Source organism: Ovis canadensis, chromosome 8 (assembly GCF_042477335.2).
Source record: "Ovis canadensis isolate MfBH-ARS-UI-01 breed Bighorn chromosome 8, ARS-UI_OviCan_v2, whole genome shotgun sequence".
Taxonomy (NCBI): domain Eukaryota; kingdom Metazoa; phylum Chordata; class Mammalia; order Artiodactyla; family Bovidae; genus Ovis; species Ovis canadensis.
Genome location: NC_091252.1, coordinates 50240994 through 50259842, shown reverse-complemented (window position 1 = coordinate 50259842; position 18849 = coordinate 50240994). Strand labels below are relative to the sequence as shown.

General features: G+C 38.2%; 1 pseudogene; it reads left to right on the top strand.

The window, feature by feature from the left end:
* Positions 1 to 1547: 1547 nt before the first annotated feature.
* LOC138445092 (phosphatidylinositide phosphatase SAC2-like) lies at positions 1548 to 3082 on the top strand (annotated as a pseudogene).
* Positions 3083 to 18849: the final 15767 nt, after the last annotated feature.

The following is an 18849-nucleotide window of genomic DNA, read 5'->3' as shown; positions in this document are numbered from 1 at the left end:
GACTGATGAGTTGTAATTCATGGAATGGAAAGGCCCATGAAGGGAGCAGCAAATGTGGTAGTAGAGGCAGAGATGAGACAATAACAGGCCTTGTGCACCATATTTAGAGATTACACTATCTTTACCTGATCTTCAGAATTATAATTTTGAATGGCTGCATAATACACACATCATTCACATATTCTACTGCTTGGCTTTTTTCCTTTCTAACCAATAACTCTTATGGTTCTGGCTGTTAAGCTTGGCTACACATTAGAATCACCCATGGTGAGGCTTAAGGTTGAATGATCCTGGACCCATGATTTGGAGATTCTGATTAAATTGTTGTGATGGTTTGGTTGGGGTATGTGATATCTTTGACTGACTACTGCCTCCTCAAGTAATTTCAGTTTTCTCTTTGGACAATTCAACATTTGTTCATGTTAGGGGTTTCATCATTCATTCTTTCCTATATATTACTTCAGGAGTTGCTTGAAGGATCTTCCTTCTTATAAAATCATCTCGAGCTTCGATTAGTTGACGAACGGACGGACAGACTGACTGACTGACTAGACACCCTACTCCCACCGGCCCACTACAAGGGCTCAGAAGCAGGCGAACGCCACAGGCAATGCCGCCGGCAACGCTGCCCTGCCCAGCCCAAGTCCGAAGGCGGCAGCCTGGCCATCACTTTCAGGATCTTTTTCCTTTTTGCAGAACTTATGGTTAACGTTTGGAGAAGGCGATGGCACCCTACTCCAGTACTGTTGCCTAGAAAACCCCATGGACGGAGGAGCCTGGTAGGCTACAGTCCATGGCGTTTCGAAGAGTCGGACAGGACTGAACGACTTCACTTTCATTTTTCACTTTCATGCATTGGAGAGGGAAATGGCAACCCACTCCCGTGTTCTTGCCTGGAGAATCCCAGGGATGGGGGAGCCTTCTGGGCTGCTGTCTATGGGGTCGCACAGAGTCGGACACGACTGAAGCGACTTAGCAGCAGCAGCAGCATGGTTAAAGTTCCTGTGGGGTTGTATTTTTCCTGCTAATTGCTGCTTTTCCAAAGCCTCCTGTTAATGTCCCCCAATGACAGTGGCTTTTACGCGACCATTGTCGCGGTGGTGGGGCTGCATGTGGTGCTGGCGGTGTTTGTGTTCATCTTGTGAAAGGAGGGGCTGCCTGACTGGCAGGAAGAGAAAAAGGAGTAGCGCAGCCCTTTCCTCGGAGCTGCAGGCATGGGGCAGGGGTGCACCGAAAGGGGTTTTCTTTGTCTGTGTTTAAAAAAAAAGGGGGGGGGGTTAAGTTTTATTTATTTCTGTTTAAGTAGGGCAGAGGGTAGTGGGGAGGGAAATTAAGTATTTACTGCAGCTTATACTTAGGTAAAAATGTGGGTGGGGGGAGTGCTAACATCTTTCTCGATGGTCTGTGATGTGCCAAGTGCTTTATGTTCTAGACATAATGCTTTTGACTGAGATCATGTTTGACCAATGTAAATATTAGTGTCAAACTAGAAGCTATGATAAAGTAGCACTACTTAGTAGATGTGGAAATTTTCTTCATGTTAGACTATGTGTCGCGATGTAATTTTTATGGCTTGGCTCAAACGACAGTTTAAGAGCAGCCTCATTGATGTGGATGTGCTGTTACTGCTTTCTAACTCTGCCTGCTGCGTGGTCTATTATGATGATGAGGTTGACAAAGTAAACCAGTATCAAGGACTAAGTCTAGAAGACCTGGAAAAAATAGAAATAGGTACTGAACCCACTCTGTTTGGTTAAGCCAAAGTTCTCCTGCATGAGACTGCACTACAGATATAAAGAAGCAAGTGGCTATTCCACACACTGAAAGCTACAATGTGCAACCCAGAAGAGGATGGAAAAGATACCCTTCAGTGCCTTGAGGAGATGCTGCAGATCACCAAGCAAGCCATGGGATTGGACGTACCTATAATAGAGAAAAAGCTTGAGAGGAAGAGCAGTAAACCTCATGAAACCATCATCGGCATCAGATCTCAAAACCAAGGCTCTCTGGCCCAGGGAAAATAAAGTTTTAGCGAGCAAAATTTCATCTCTAAATCAAAAAGTGAAACAGACCAAATCCAATGTAAATATTGGTAATCTACGAAAGCTAAGAAACTTCACAAAACTTGAAATGGAAGTTAACTTTCTAAAACCAAACTTAAAAGTAAATCTTTGGAAATCAGATAGTAGTCTTGAAACCATGGAAAATACAACCAGGCAGAGTCAGAAGGGGAACTGTCTTCAGATAATAACTCGTATCACTCTGACGAATTTCTTACAAATTCCAAGTCTAATGAAGACAGGCAGCTAACTCTTCAGAGAATGTAGTGCCAACCGACTATATTCTTCCTAGTTGTGGTATCATTGCTTCAGCATCTTGATTAGGCAGTCGATCCCAGTCTATTAGCAGCACTGATATCAGCATTCATGTTCCTTCAGAGGTTACTATTGCTCATGAAAGTGGGCTTGGAAAAGGCCATGAGTCTTCTTTGAAGAAAAGTCCTTCCCCTGGCAACATACACACATTGACTGGCTTTGCCAAGCCTGTGGATATTTACTGCTACAGATTTGTTCAAGATGCACAAAACAAAATGACCCACCTATCAGAAACCAGATCTGTTTCTCAGCAGGCTAGTGAGGAAGGACATCAAACAACCAATCAAGTTTCTAGCGAAGAAACTCCATTTGAATCGATAGAACAGATACCTTCTCCACCTTCTCAATTAGATGTGTCTTTTCCTGCAGCAGGCCCACAGTTTTTGTCAGTTGAACCAGTGCATTCAGTTGTATCTCAAAAGACCCCTGGCTCTGAATCTGGCATGCTTGAACTTGAGAGAGAGCTTCATGTAACTCCTTCTCCTTCAGAGAGCTGTAGCAGCAGAGCAGTCTCTCCTTTTTCAAAGATTTGAAGTTCTGTGGTCCAGTTTGCTAACATTACCCAAGCTGGGTTAGCCCAAGGGATAAACTTTGCAGTGGCAAAGGTTCAGAAGAGCCCTGCAGATCCTGAAGTAGTTAATGAAGTCCAGCAACATGAACTTAAAAATATGTTTACACAATGCCAGACACGAATAACTGAGATTTAGTTTTTAGTCACACAGAATCCTGTGGCTTTTATTCAACCCCCTAAAAAAGGAGGTGTCACAGAGCCTGTACTGTATGTGAATCTAGGGATCACAAATTCTAATTATGTTAATTTGGAAGGGTTTTAAAAGGCTGAACCTAAGCAGATTTCCAAATTTGAGAGCTAGGACAATGGAAATGCATCATCCTAGAATAGGACCTAAGTAGCTACAGAGCAGGTTGTCTCTTCAAAAGTAATTCAGGAATAGATTACTTTGGGACATAATAATCTGAACCTTTTTGGAGTGGGGTGGATGGGTAGAATGTATGAAGTAGACTCAAAGAGTGGACGTGGATCCTTTTAGATGAGTAGCATTTTTTATAATTGTTACTGTTCTGTCACCTATTTCTGTGTGTTAACCTCTACAAGGTAAATTCTTAGTTTAGTGACTCTTCAGTGTTACTAGTATGGAGAATCATTTTAATATTAAAAACTATTGGTTTAATTTTTGATGGCTTAACCATTCCCTATAGAGTTAACAGGGCTAATGGCACTGGGGTCAAGGAATGTATGCCCATTTGATCCTATTTTCCCTACATTCTACTTAAATAAATTTAAAATATTCCTCCCTGGTATACTCCCCAAATCTAGGAGCATTAAGACCTGTCTGCCATGAAACCTGAGATATCAGATGTGAATACCATCACTTATTAATTTTGTTCTCTTTTCAGAAATGTTAAAAATATACACATTGGATACTGGTAAAGCTTGAAAGGAGTTTTCAAGTTGTAACTTTTTGCAGGGTGTAGTCCATAACATCTTGTATAGGCTCTCAAAACTACTGAAAATTTTATTCTGAAACACGACTGTAACATTGACCACATGGAACCAGGGCCTTGTCTGTAAGCCCATACAGTAAGAGAATGGTACATCTTAATCCAAACAAGTATTGGTTTGTCTGGTATCTTTAGAGCCTTACTCTGTTGAAATGATTCTCAGCTAAACATTATGTCTGTTGTAACTTTGATACGTATTCCACTTTTTAAAAATTTATTAGTGGTATCTTTTTTTGAAGTGTCAGATGTTGTGACTATTTAAAATAAAATATTATAATTTAAAGTGAAAAAAAAAATCATCTCATATGTAACAAAATTCCAACAAAGTTAAGACCCAGAGCAATGACCTTAAGATTAGGAAGTAAGGACTAGAGGGGCAAAGCAAGAGTTTTAAAGTACCAAAGTTGAAATAAGGTAGGGTGAGTATAATAATTCTTATTATCTGAAGAAACAAAGTTTTACTTATCCTTTAGCCCTAGCTAATATTTCTCATCTAGGTACTACATTAGATGGTGGATGCTATAGTGAATGCCCACGTGCGCAAGTGTCTTCATGCCTTTTGGGTAGTGTTTATAGCAGAATTACTGGATGAAGAGACTTATAAATCTTAAATGTATTGGTTCACATTGTCACCAGCAACAAAAGAAAACCCCCCAGAACCCTAGAAGTGAGGTAGCATGCTAATTGTGTTTTCTTAGTATCTCAGATTTCTGACTGGAGACAATATACATCTAACACAACAGACTAGCTACACAGGTTGGTATCTTGGAGGTAAAAGAAAGTAGAGATCAGGGAATTTCTCTGGAGAATGAGTTGTTTGTATGCTTCCCCAATGAGGAAGAAAGTGGATACTTCTCCATGTCTTGAGAAGATGGAGGAGCTTCAAGAGAACTGTTCAGAGAAAGTGCTTTATGTTCCCTGATATTTAAAGGACATAGGGATTGGTACCTAACCTGAGTCTGAGAAGTCCAAAAGTGACAGCTTGGGCCCACCAGTGGTGAGGAGCTGGCTATATTATCCCCAAAGGGGACAAAGATGCTTGAGTTTTTCTTGGTCTGGGTGGTCTAGGGGAGAGAACTCAACTATATCATCTTGAAAAGGACCCTGTTCTGGGAGACTGGCTTCCAGGATCTTCTGGAGGAGGGGAAACTTTCCTGTATTTAGACAATGGATAGTATGAAGCCTCAGAAACAAAGGACTGAGGGAAGTTGTTTTAAAAGCCAATGGTAAGAAGACTTCTACACAGAAGATTTGGAAGTTCCCTGAAATGTGAGGGAGAAATAAAACAAGCCCTGTTGTTAGACACAGCTCATAATCCATAACATACTATCCCTTTTCCATAACCCACCTTCCCCAAACCCAACTTTAGAGAGAACAAAATGGCACCTAGAGAGTAGTTATGAAAAGATAGAGTGAAGAAAAAGTAAAGAAGCTGCTTATATTGCTTACTTTCTGTAGAAATTTCTGAAATTAGGACAGACCCAAACAGAAGAATTTCATTAGTTGGTGCTTTGGGGTTTTGATATTAAACCAGACTGAGCTTTTACTTTGTGCAAGTTATTGCAAGTAGATTTCAGACCAAATTAGTCAGAGACAGTAGTGAGAAAGAGTAAGTTGGTTATTGCCTGCATGTGTGCCTGCTAAGTCACTTCAGTCATGTCCAACTCTCTGTGATCCTATGAACTATACCTCGCCAGGCTCCACTGTCCATGGGATTCTCTGGAGTAGATTGCTATGCCCTCCTCCAGGGGATCTTCCTAACACAGGGATCGAACCCAGGTCTCCCAGATTTAAGGCAGATTCTTTACCGTCTGAGCCACCAGGGAACCCACTGTATTTATGGCTAAAATCCAGTACTCTTTCAATAAGCTTAACCATTACACCATTTTCTTCTACATGTGCTTTTTATTTGTATTGCTATTTTTCATTAATTGGAAGTTTTATGTGATTTTGTACTAAAATCTGTTGATCTTTCCTTCATTATTTCTCCTTTCCATCAAAGCTAAAAAGGTTACTCTTTCAGAGTTATCCTATTCTCCTTTCTTCTCATTTTCCAGCAGTTGTGTTAAAAAAAATTAACTATTACATCTCACTGTGTGTATTTTGGTATATAGTGATACTTATTCAGTCACTAAGTTGGGGCTGACTCTTTGTGACCCCATGGACTGCAGCACACCAGGCTTCCCTGTCGATCACTATATCCCAGAGTTTGCTCAAACTCATGTCCATTGAGTTGATGATGCTTTATAACCATCTCATCTTCTGTCATTTCCTTCTCCTTTTGCCTTCAACCTTTCCCAGCATCAGGGTCTTTTCCAATAGCTGGCTCTTTGTATCACATGGGCCAAAGTGTTGGGAGTTTCACCTTGGGAATGGCAAATGACTCCAGGATTCTTTGCCATGAGAACCCCATGAAAAATATGTAGTGAAATGTTTATTAAATTCAAGTTATCCTGAATTACTATCCATGTCTAAAACTCAAGTAAATTTTATTTATTCACTTTTTCCTTAAATGTGGACCTGAATGACTTTTCACTTCTCAGAAAATTGGAGCATACTTAGAAGTTTATTTCATTCTTGCATCTAAGTCTGAAAATAGCAGAAGAAATTGTTTTGGACAGTGGGAATGAGTTTAGTATACTCCAGGTATCATTCGATACAATCGGCCACTCTCTCTTTTTAAAAACTGACCCTTCTCTTGCAAGAAGCTCAAGAGACTACTCTCTTCACTTTCTTCTACCTCTTTTCCCATTGGTTTGGCCAATTTTCCATTTCAATCCTAGCACTAAATATGAGAATTCCTCTGAATTTGGTTTTGAATCTGCATTCCTTTTCTACATTTTATTCTCAGACAACTCAAACACTCAAACAGTTCAGTTCAGTTCAGTCACTCAGTCGTGTCCGACTCTTTGTGACCCCATGAACCGCAGCACGCCAGGCCTCCTTGTCCATCACCAACTCCCAGAATTTACCCAAATTCATGTTCATTGAGTCAATGATGCCATCCAAACATCTCATCCTCTGTCATCCCCTTCTCCTCCTGCCCACAATCTTTCCCAGCATCAGGGTCTTTTCAAATGAGTAAGCTCTTCACATCAGGTGGCCAAAGTATTGGAGTTTCAGCTTCAACATCAGTCCTACCAATGAACACCCATGACTGATCTTCTTCAGGATGGACTGGTTATATCCCTTTGCATTCCAAGGAACTCTCAAGAGTCTTCTCCAACACCACAGTTCAAAAGCATCAATTCTTCAGCACTCAGCTTTCTTTATAGTCCAACTCTCATATCCATACATGACTACTGGAAAAAACCATAGCCTTGACTAGAGGGACCTTAGTTGACAATGTCTCCGCTTTTTAATGTGGTGTCTAGGTTGGTCATAACTTTCCTTCCAAGAAGTAAGCGTCTTTTAATTTCATGGCTGCAATCACCATCTGCAGTGATTTTGGAGCCCCCCAAAATAAAGTCAGCAACTGTTCCCACTGTTTCTCCATCTATTTGCCATGAAGTGATGGGACTGGATGCCATGATCTTAGTTTTCTGAATGTTGCACTTTAAGCCAACTTTTTCACTCTCCTCTTTCACTTTTATCAAGAGGCTCTTTAGTTCTTCCCTTTCTGCCATAAGGGTGGTGTCATCTGCATATCTGAGGTTATTGATATTTATCCCAGCAATCTTGATTCCAGCTTGTGCTTCATCCAGCCCAGCATTTCGCATGATGTACTCTGCATATAAGTTAAATAAGCAGGGTGACAATACACAGCCTTGATGTACCCCTTTTCCTATTTGGAACCAGTCTGTTGTTCTATGTCCTGTTCTAACTGTTGCTTCCTGACCTGCATATAGGTTTCTCAAGAGGCAGGTCAGGTGGTCTGGTATTCCCATCTCTTTCAGAATTTTCCACAGTTTGTTGTGATCCATACAGTCAAAGGCTTTGGCATAGTCAAAAAAGCAGAAATAGATATTTTTCTGGAAATCTCTTGCTTTTTCGATGATCCAGTGGATGTTGGCAATTTGATCTCTGGTTCCTCTGCCTTTTCTAAATCCAGCTTGAACATCTGGAACTTCATGGTTCACGTATTGCTGAAGTCTGGCTTGGAGAATTTTGAGCATTACTTTACTAGCATATGAGATGAGTGTAATTGTGTGGTAGTTTGAGCATTCTTTGGGATTGGAATGAAAACTGACCTTTTCCAGTCCTGTGGCCACTGCTGAGTTTTCCAAATTTGCTGGCATATTGAGTGCAGCACTTTCACCACACCAACTTTTAGGATTTGAAATAGCTTAACTGGAATTCCATCACTTCCACTAGCTTTGTTCTTAGGGATGCTTCCTAAGGCACACTTGACTTCAAATTCCAGGATGTCTGGCTCTAGGTGAGTGACCACACCATTGTGATTATCTGGGGCATGAAGGTCTTTTCTGTACAGTACTTCTGTGTATTCTTGCCACCTCTTCTTAATATCTTATGCTTCTATTAGGTACCTACCATTTCTGTCCTTTATTGAGCCCATCTTTGCATGAAATTTTCTCTTGTTATCTCTAATTTTCTTGAAGAGATCTCTAGTCTTTCCCATTCTATTGTTTTCCTCTATTTCTTTGCATTGATTGCTGAGGAAGGCTTTCTTATCTCTTCTTGCTAGTCTTTGAAACTCTGCATTCAAATGGATATATCTTTCGTTTTCTCCTTTGCTTTTCGCTTCCCCTCTTACAGCTATTTGTAAGGCCTCCTCAGACAGCCATTTTGCTTTTCTGCATTTCTTTCTCTTTGGGATGGTCTTGATTCCTAATAATTTAATATATGTATTGGTAGTAGTTAAAATTAAATCTTTAACCCTGACAACTTCTCTGTTTTCTAAATTCATATGTTCAACTTTCCCTCATTATGGGAGAAATGGCTAAAATTATCTAAGCAAGTTGCTAACTCATTCTTGACTTTTTTCTTTACACTCTCTTATATAAAATTTATTAACAAAGCTACCAATCCTATATTTTTCTCTTCATGTCTATTTTTGCTGCTGTATTCCAAGTGGCTAATTGCTCTAGGAAATTTGTAACATCATAAAAGAACCCTCTATGGTTTTTCCAGTGGTCATGTATGGATGTGAGAATTGGACTATAAAAAAAACTGGGCACTGAAGCATTGATGCTTTGGAACTGTGGTGTTGGAGAAGACTCTTAAGAGTCCCTTGGACTGCAAGGAGATCCAACCAGGCCATCCTAAAGATCAGTCCTGGGTGTTCATTGGAAGGACTGATGTTGAAGCTGAAACTCCAATACTTTGGCCACTGGATGTGAAGAGCTGACTCATTGGAAAAGACCCTGATGCTGGGAAGGATTGAGGGCAGGAGGAGAAGGGGATGACAGATGATGAGATGGTTGGATGACATCGCCGACTCGATGGACATGGGTTTGGGTAGACCCTGGGAGCTGGTGATGGACAGGGAGGCCTGGCGTGCTGTGGTTCATGGGGTCGCAGAGTCAGACACGACTGAGTGACTGAACTCAACTGAGCTGAAAAGACCCCTCTTCTCTTATGGTAGTCTCTTCTTTTTTTCATGTCATTTAACACAGTAGAAGTTTTATATATTGGTTTCTTTTTAAACTTTCCTTTCCACTAGATTGTAAGATTACAAGGAAAACTTAACTGAAAAAAAATCATAAGAGCTGTTGACTGAAAAAAAAGCATATAGTAAGAGCTGTGAATTCAGTTTTATTAGGGTACACACTGAAGACCATAGCCCAGGAGAAAGCCTCTCGGATAGTGCTAATGAACTGATCTGAAGAAATAGGGGTAGAGGAGGTCTACCTAAATATATAAGCTAAATATATATATTTAGCTTCCCAGGTGGTATTAGTGGTAAAGAACCTGCCTCCCCATGAAGGAGACATAAGAGACACGAGTTCCATCTCTGAGTCAGGAAGATCCCCTGGAGGAGGGCATGGCAACCTACTCCAGTATTCTTGCCTGAAAAATCTCATGGACAGAGGAACCTGGCTGGCTACCACCCATAGGGTTGCAAAGAGTTGGACATGAATAACATATACACACATGCGTATGCACAAACACATATAATTTGGTGAAGGAGGTACATGCTGTCAGACATATATGTCTCAGTAGAAGGTTGCAGCTAGTCATGAGGAGCAGATTCCTCTGTTAATGGTTTGAGTGATTTTCTAGGTATAAGAAGATATAAGAATTAGGTTCATAAAATTTTCTCCTGAAAATATCTATCTGAAGGCCTGTTCTATAAGGTTTTGTTATAGCACAGAATGCCTCATTCTGACCTCCACCCTGAACTCCTTTCAGATTGTGTTAAAGGTCAGTGGTTGCAGTGGCTAAAAACCTAATCCTTGTGGTGCCAGATGGGAAGTGACATATTTTAGTTTGTAAAGGCAGGAAGAACCATATTTGATTTGTTGTTCATGCCTTCAGTGTCTAGCACATTGCCTAGTACATAATAAGCTCCTTATAAAGAGAAGACAATTCCATTAACAATCATGCTATATTAAATTTGTTTTCCTTTTTCATACAGTTTTATAATCTTACTGTGGGTAAAACCCTTAAACTCTTTAGGACAAGTTTTTAAAAGAAATCTGTCTATGGAAAATGCTGTATTAGATAATCAAAAGGTCCTATATAAAATTCTTTGATCTTGCTATTGCCTAACTATTTGGTCAGGTACTTGATTTAGTAACTAAAAATAAACTGTTTATTTTATCAGTTTTATTATTTTATTGATTATGTATTTATATGTTTCCATGCTCTTAAGGTATGGAAATCTACTTACTTTATACAATATGATTCATTATTGATTGCCTTCTCTTCTTGCACATTAGCATTTTATAGATCTATTTTATCCTCTGCATTATAGTACCTCTTTTCTTTCCTTTTCTTTTCTTTATGATGGTAATTCTTGATTGTCTCCTACCACTGTTTCTACTGGATACCATCTGTTGATTTGAACCAACAGCAATCTCTGTTGAAAAATCTTCTAAGGATTCCTGACTTAAACTTCTTTTCCTTCTTATGGCTGTAAACCTTTAAACTTTCAGCTAACACTGTGTGTGATAACAATCACAATCCTATTTTTGTCTACTTTCTTTTACTTGCTGTATTTTCTTTGGATTAAGTCATATATTTTGAAGTAATAATATTGCCTGTGACTAACAGTGTCTTAAAAATGAACTTTAATATAATCATTATACAGTGATTATTATTGATTTCATAAATTTATAATTCATTCAATAATATTTATTGTTTATCTACTATGCATTAGGCCATGATGTTAAATAGGTATTTGTTATTCATATTGACATCAGATCATAGGGATATTGTTTTAATTAATTTTTTAAGCTTTTATCAATTCCATTAAGTACAAATAATTAGAATTAACTTATGGGATTGTAGCAATTTCCTTATTTAAATTTCAATTTTTCTTATAGATTTTTGTTTTCCAGCACTGTGCACCAACCACTGAGCTATGATTTTTGTACAGAGAGGTTTTCAGTTGATAATTCTTAGTTAACAATACTTGCCGAGTCCTTACTGTGTGTTCTGCATTGAGCAATAAAGCAATCATAGCTCTTCCCTCATGGAAAAACAAATTTCTGAAGAAGACAGTATTCTAGTAAACAAATAAATATGAATTACAAATTCTGATAAATGATGTGGAGAAAGTAATGTGTATTGAGAAAGAATAGCAAGGAAGAATTACTTTTGTTGATCTAGCTCAATATGTTTAACCTCTTGCCTCAGTTATAGGCAGACAGTTTTCTCTTTCTGTTCTATTTTTTTGTTGTGTGTTAACATGTGGTGCCTCAAACTTAGCATCTTCTTCCTCTCCTCTTTCCTCTTCTCTTCTTCCTTATTCTTCACCTCTTCTTTCTCTTTCTTCTTCCTATTGCCTACTGAAAATTCACTTTCTGCCGTAAGATGCGGAGGGAACTTATAAATGGTAATTCCATACATTTAAATTTCAGGGTAACTATTCATATTATTGTGCACATTTTACTGATAAGAGAACTGAGTCTTTAAATAGTGAAGTAGCTTTTTTGATCACTTAATAACGAATCTTCAAGCAGAGATTCTAACTCAGGTTTTCCGATTCCAAAGTTCATGTTCTTTATTCTGTGATGCCATCTTCCCACTATTTATATGCCCACTCTGTGTTAAGATTATATGCATTTCTTTGTGTAATTTTATAACAGCTCTATTAAGTAGATATTACCTTCGTTTTGCATCTGGAACTCAGACACGTTAAATAACTGTCCCATTGTCACATAGACCGGGAAGAAACTGAAGTAGGATATGAGTCCAGATCAGTCAGAATCTATAGATCATGTGCTTTGTTGTTCACTATGTACCATCATTTCCTACCATAACACAAGAGTGTGTTGCTTTTTTAAAAAATCTTGCTTAATAAGACCTTGTGCTATAGAGGAAGTCTTAAGACTGAGATGAGCTCTCAGTAATTTATATTAAATGAGATTCTATAGGTAGCTTATTTAATGTTATTAAAATTGTAAAAGATGTTATTATAATGATTTTATTCATTTTGGAGCTAATGATTCACGCTGTCCTTGTTTTCAGGCTATAGTGTTTAAAACAATTTGCTTCAGCCAGGCCTGTAACTCTGTAGATGCTGTCATCCTGTCAAAACACATTCCAGCTTCCTCTATGAAATTAAGTTCAAATGAGAGAGGTGATTTTCATATCACATTTATTCATTAATCCATTCAGCAGATATATGAATATCTATTAGGTGTCTGGAACAATACTAGGCACTATGAATGGCAAGGAGAAACTCACATGGATCTTGCTTTATGGACAACTTAGTGATGGAGATATACAGAAACCAAATAGTAACACAGATAAATATAAAATTACAAACTGAAATAAATATGCTGCATTCAATGCTAAAAATGTGTATCTGTCACTAAAGAGGTAGGCCTGATATTGTGGGAGCAGTGAATTTAGGGGGGCCTATCAGGAAGGATTCCCTTTGAGATAGGATAAGAAGTTTTAAACTCCATATTTTTATGCTTTTAGTACCTGGGAAGGAGTGTAGACAGTGTATTACTAGAAAGTGGTACCATTAGTTGTTCTTGCATACTCTTGGAATTTATCATATAATATAAAACATATTTTTTCTTCTCATTGAAGAGCCACTTATCAGGCCATGAAGAACCTCCTGTAATTGGCATATCTCATACTTCTCTCTTTTCTCTCAGAGTGCCACTAAAGTTCCTCTATCCATTCATCTTCTTGCTAGGGTCCCAGATCTTTGCTATAGATCCTGAATGCCTCTGGGGATGGCTTTATGGGAAAAAGGAGGAAACAATTCCAGGTAAGTTGAACAGAATAGATAATCTTCTTGATTGTGAGAGACAGAGAACAGCACCCTCAAGAAACCAGGGAGGGAAGAAGGGATGATTACTATGGCAGGAGCACAGGGAAAGAGTAATTTGAAAAGAGGTTGTAGGAAAGGTGTAAGTCAGACAAAGATTTGAACTCAAAGTTCAGCAAGTGCCTCAAGTGGGAAAGGAATAAAGAATGTTGGATTTTACTGCATTTGTCTTTCTCTGGGATCTTAGACCACTCAATGTTGTCTGTTTTGGTTAGTCCTACACTCCAATTATTTTTCTCCTGATCCCTGGGACTGAAGAAAGCTCTTAAATATGAGGATATCACTTTTTTTTTCTCTGCCTTTATGGCCTGTGCTGAAAATCTGTAGTTTCCTGAGGGAAAAATGAGTGAAGTATATCTGAATCAAACAAATGTCCTCAAATCCTAGCTTCTATGGTTACTTTTTTTATACCTTTAAAACTTGAAAAATTATTTTTATTTTATTGCTCCAAAGAAGCATTTATTAGACTGACATTTGGCTTCTAAACTGAAACACTAAAGCCAGAAGCACATTCCATAGTATCATGAGCCTTAATACCAAATCCTGAAAAACACATTATTGTAATTATAGTTTAATTCACTCATTCTAAAGAAAATATTATCCAGCAAAACATAAAAAGGACAAGATATCAGGACTAAGTAGAGTTTATTCTAGGAATGCAAGGTTGATTAAAATTTTGAAAGCTATTTAAACAAATTCACTACGTTAAAAAATGGAGAAAATCACGTGACTAACTCAGTAAACAGAAATCTGTGAAATAATTTAACATTCATAATATATACTCTAAGCAAACTTGGAGAACTTCCTCAATCTCATATAGGATATATTGAAAAATTGTAGGAAAATCATACCTTAATGGTGAAATGTTAAAATACTTTTGTTTGAGATTGAGTGATGAAAATACTTATTTCCTCACATCTATTCAATGTTGTAATATTTTATTTGTAGTACTGAATGAAAAAGAAAAATAAATAGGAAATAAAAATTTAAGGGATAAATAAAAAGTTTCACGTTGAATGTGTTATGATTGGGTATATATCAGAAAAGGTCTATGAAAACATTTTTAGGATTAATAGACACATTATAAAGATTACAGAATATCAGATTAATATAAGATTAATATTGTACTTCTATGTACCAATAAAATGAAACAATCTCTACATAACATAAAATATTAAATAACTAGACACATATCTCACAACTGTAGAAGACCTATATGGTAAACTAGAAAATATTGAGAATTGCTAAAGTAGACCTAAAAAATGGAGGACTATGACATTTTTGCAAGATTCTATATTGTAAAGATATTAATTCTTCCCAAGTTTGTTTGTGGACTCAGTGCAATTCAGTTCAAAATCCCAACACATAATCTGTGGGACTTGAAAAGCTCATTCTAAAATCTACATGTAAATACAAATTGTCAAAATAGACAAGGTAATCTTGATGAAGAAGAACAAAGTGCAAAGACTTGCTCTACCAGATATCATAGCTTACTATCAAGCTGTAGGAATTAAGACTGCCGGGAGAAATATCAATAACCTCAGATATGCAGATGACACCACCCTTATGGCAGAAAATGAAGAGGAACTGAAAAGCCTCTTGATGAAAGTGAAAGTGGAGAGTGAAAAAGTTGGCTGAAAGCTCAACATTCAGAAAACGAAGATCATGGCATCCGGTTCCATCACTTCATGGCAAATAGATGGGGGAACAGTGGAAACAGTGTCAGACTTTATTTTTTGGGCTCCCAAATCACTGCAGATGGTGATTGCAGCCATGAAATTAGGACGCTTACTTCTTGGAAAGCCAACCTAGATAGTATATTCAAAAGCAGAGACATTACTTTGCCTACTAAGGTCCGTCTAGTCAAGGCTATGGTTTTTCCAGTGGTCATGTATAGATGTGAGAGTTGGACTGTGAAGAAGGCTGAGCGCCAAAGAATTGATGCTTTTGAACTGTGGTGTTGGAGAAGACTCTTGAGAGGCCCTTGGACTGCAAGGAGATCCAACCAGTCCATTCTGAAGGAGATCAACCCTGGGATTTCTTTGGAAGGAATGATGCTAAAGCTGAAACTCCAGTACTTTGGCCACCTCATGCGAAGAGTTGACTCATTGGAAAAGACTCTGATGCTGGGAGGAATTGGGGGCAGGAGGAGAAGGGGACGACCCAGGATGAGATGGCTGGATGGCATCACGGACTCGATGGACATGAGTCTGAGTGAACTCCGGGATTTATGATGGACAGGGAGGCCTGGCGTGCTGCGATTCATGGGGTCGCAGAGTCGGACACGACTGAGCGACTGAACTGAACTGAACAAGAATAACAAGGATGACAACACCCTTACAGCAGAAAGTGAAGAGGAACTAAGGAGCCTCTTGATGAAAATGAAAGAAGAGAGTGAAAAAGCTGGATTAAAACTCAGCATTCAAAAAATGATGATCATGGCATCCACTCCCATCAGTTCATGGCAAATAGATGGGGAAACAATGGAAACAGAGACTTTATTTTCTTGGGCTCCTAAATCACTGCAGATGGTGATTGCAGTCATGAAATTAAAATATGCTTGGCAAAGAAAAGCTATGACAAAGCTAGACAGAATATTAAAAAACAGAGACATTGCCGAAAAGATCTATCTAGTCAAAGATATGGGTTTTCCAGTAGTTATGTAGGGATGTGAGAGTTGGACCATAAAGAAAGCTGCTGCTGCTGCTAAGCAATTCAGTCGTGTCCTACTCTGTGCGACCCCATAGATGGCAGCCCACCAGGCTCCCCTGTCCCTGGTATTCTCCACGTAAGAACACTGGAGTGGGTTGCCATTTCCTTCTCCAATGCATGAAAGTGAAAAGTGAGACAGAAGCCACTCAGTTGTGTCCAACTTGCAGTGACCCCAGGGACTGCAGCCTACCAGGCTCCTCTGTCCATGGGATTTTCCAGGCAAGAGTACTGGAGTGGGTTGTCATTGCCTTCTCCAAAGAAAGCTGAGCGCCAAAGAATTGATGCTTTTGGTTGGATGGCATCACCAATGGCATCATCAATGGGCATGAGTTAGAGCAAGCTCCAGGAGTTGGTGATGAACAGGGAAGCCTGGCGTGCCGCAGGGCATGTGGTCGCAGAGACATGGACACGATTGAGTGACTGAACTGAACTGATGAGTAGATAATGATGACGGTATAAAATAAAAAAAAAGGTGGTCATTTTTAGAGAAGAGCAAAAGAAGTATGATTGGGAGTTGGCATGTAGGGGATTTCCGAGTGCTGGTAATATATTATTATAAACTAAATGTCTAGGCAAATAATTGTAGAACATTCCAAACATAAAGACAGAAAAAAATTGGATAAACTTACAAATACTTACTACCTAGTTTTAAAATTATCAGCTTATTAATTATCTTATATAATTTCTACTACCCTGTACTCCTTCCTACAATATGGATAATTTTGGGCCAAATCCCATACATCATATCATTTCAATGTGTAAATATTTTTATGTATCTGTAAGAGATAAGGGGTGTTCCCTGGTGGTGCAGATGGTAAAGAATCTGCCTGCAGTTCAGGAGACCTGGGTTTGATTCCTGGGTTGGGAAGATCCCCTGGAGAAGGGAATGGCTACCCATTCCAGTATTCTTGCCTGGAGAATTCCACAGACAGAGGAGCTTAGTGGGCTATATAGAGTACTAAAAACATATTTGCAATACCATTATCATGCCAAGAAACTTAATTTTTTTCACATCATAAGTTATCCAATCAATATTTAACTTTCTCTGATATTCTCAATATTTTTTAAACAGTTGGTTTGCTAAGATCAGGACTCTCAGAAAAATCAACCTATTTTATTTGGTTGTTATGCCTCTTGAGTGGTGTGACTCCACATTCTAGATTGTCAGAAGAATCCCATTTCTATAGCATTCCCTTTCACTGGCTAAAATATCCTGGTTTGGTTGAAAAAGTATATGGTCACTCTACAATTTAGTCTTTTTTTTTTGTTTTTATCTTTAAGCACCTAGACCCTCTCTTTTCTTTTCCTTACTTTTTTTGTTTTACTTGTTGGAAGAAACTGAGATATTTACCCTATAGTATTTTCTGTATCTTGATATTTGCTAAATATATCTCCCTGGTGTTGTCCAATATGCTCCTCAAGCTAGAACTAGAAACTTGATTTGTATTGAGTTTCATGAGGGTAGAGGAGAAGAATAGTTCATGGGTGATTTTGTTTACTTTTGGTAGAAAGAATATGACATCTACTTGTTTCTCAGAAGGTTAGCAGTCATTGAAATTCATTGAGTAGATGTATTATTTCAAAAAGAGTTTTCCAAATGGCAATATTAAGATTCTGTTTCTTGATCTAGAAGTTACATTAGGGGATTTGCTTTATAATAATTTATTCAGCCATTTATGGACTTTTCTGTATATGTTTTCTTTCATGAAAATAATTTTTAATATGTGTGTTTAACTACATACATGTATCACTATGGGGGGATCAACAGATGAAATTGGTGAGATATTTCTTAAATTATAATTGTTAAATTAATATGTTCACATATTAAGCAGAATTCATTGCAAAAAGTAAATTTTCTCAATAGTTTAAGTATTGAAGATAAGATTTACATTATAATGGTAAATGATATATTGTTCCAGTGTGGCCAATTGTTTAAAAGAATGTCTTAACATTTTCTATTGAACTGATGTAGGAAATGTGGCAAAAGTGAGATGTGATTATGGTGAACAGAAAGAAGGATGGATATATCTTCATGAGGGTTAAATCAGTTCTTGAGAAGAGACACATATCTTTTAAATAACATCTATTGATGAAGATTACAGTCTTTAATGAATAATTATAAGATATATCATCTTAAAAATAACTTGTTTGGGCTTTTGTACATCAAGGAATCATAAATGTTTATTCAGTTTTATGATTACAGAGTTATTTATGTCTTCATTATTCTGTAATCTATTTGATTCTAGATACCATCTCCCAGGATATATTGACCAAAGAAATACAGCTAGATTTAAAAGTATACAAAAGTAATAAAGTCCCTCCCAGCTGGTCCTGGGTGTTCATTGGAAGGACTGATGTTGAGGCTGAAACTCCAATGCTTTGGCCACCTGATGCGAAGAGCTAACTCATTTGAAAAGACCCTGATGCTGGGGAAGATTGAGGGCAGGGGGAGAAAGGGACAACAGAGGATAAGATGGTTGGATTGCATCGCCAACTCGATGGACATGGGTTTGGATGGACTTCAGGAGTTGGTGATGGACAGGGAGGGCCTGGCGTGCTGCAGTTCATGGGGTCACAAAGAGTTGGACACAACTGAGCGACTAAACTGAACTGAACTAGAGGTGAAAGAGGAAAAATTTAACCTCATTGGTTCCTGGGAAAATATGCCATTGTTTTCTTTGTTGCTCTGATTTATACTTGGGTTATATTGTTTACTAGTAGCCAACAAATTTCAGAACCTCCAGTATATTGATTGATATTTATTGGGTACCTTGCATTTTATTTATAATCTTCTTTCTGCAGTCTTACTGATGACACATCTATTTCCCG